This window comes from Laccaria bicolor, genomic scaffold (genome assembly GCF_000143565.1).
Source record: "Laccaria bicolor S238N-H82 LACBIscaffold_33 genomic scaffold, whole genome shotgun sequence".
Lineage (NCBI taxonomy): Eukaryota > Fungi > Basidiomycota > Agaricomycetes > Agaricales > Hydnangiaceae > Laccaria > Laccaria bicolor.
This window is the reverse complement of record NW_001889904.1, coordinates 146,124-147,586: the sequence shown is the minus strand read 5'-3', so window position 1 is coordinate 147,586 and position 1,463 is coordinate 146,124.

Here is a 1,463-nt window from a genome sequence, read left to right as displayed (position 1 = left end):
ATTCCTAGGAGATTTCATTGCACTTTTCATATGTGTACCTGGCGCTTTCAATGAATATTTCATTTTTAGCGGCAGCTGACCTTTCAGGGTCCAGGGTGCATTTCCAAATGTAAAATAGCAATAAAATCAGGAAAAATTAGGGCTCATTGCTGATCATCATGTTGGGTAACATTGTCAGGGTCCAGGGTCCAGTTCCAAATATGGTAATATATCCAAAAATAGCCAGAAAAATAGTGGAAAAATTGAATATATATAAAAATGGTGTACAGAACATCAGGCACTGCCTTCAGGGTCCACTTCAGGTTCCATCCCAAAAGGGAAATATCACCTGGTTTGACCAAAAAGTGAAGAAAACCAAGCAGAGAATGATTTTACCTATCAGGGTCCATGTAATGGGATGTTGGGATGATGGTCACATGACCAATTACCAAAAATGGTCAAAAAACAAAAGTTGTAGCCCTACACTGTAGCTTCCTGAATCTGTTTGAATTATGTTCTGAAGTGCTCCCATTGTGGTGATATGAGGTAAAGGAATCCCAAAAGTGTTGCGTTTTTTTTTGTTTTTTGCATTTTTCTCCATGAAAACAAAACCAAACAATATGATTTCAGTATATTTAGAAAGCTAAAAGAAAGGGCTACAACTATTGTATCGTGGGAAAAATGACCAAAAAAGGAAGGTACATGCCCTAGAAAAGGAATGGTCAGATATAGACTACCAAGTTTACTGATAGACTACAAAAAAGTCGGACTCAACTACAAAGTTTACTGATACACTACATAAGACTACAAACACATATTTGATGGGGAAATGGCTGGGGAATATACAGATACATTGCAGGGACTCTATTCCATGTCTAGTTTGAGGAATCATATGCAAAAGAGAGCATGAGAGCCTTTAGAAAAGGCACTTTTTAGACTACAAAAGTTTGTAATGTCTGCTTTTGTCATCAGAAAAGTTTGTAGTGTCTGCTTTTTTATTGGAAAAGTTTGTAGTGTCTGCTTTTTCATTTGAAAAAGTGTGTAGTGTCCGCTTTTTTAGACTACAAAAGTTTGTAGTGTCCGCTTTTTGAGACTACAAAAGTTTGTAGTTGATATGTAGGTTATGGTGTCCTTGGCCCTGTCTAGGTTATGGGGATGAGGTTGAAGGGTTGACATGATCTTACATATTGCCAGTGCTGCAGCATTAGTTTTTGACATCATGCACAAGTTGTCTTTCACATTAGGAAAGGCTATTCTAAGCTTTTCATATTGATACCTACTGTCCTATCTCAAAACATAATAAGTTCATGTGGGGATATGGCTGAAGGATTGCCATGACTTTACATATTGCTATTGCCACATCATCAGTTTTTCACATCATGCCAAAGTTGGCTTTCACACTGTCTGCTTTCACATTGATAGCTACTGGCCTGTCTCAAACCTAGTAAACTTTGATATCAGCTCTTTGAGGGCTATAGGATGAG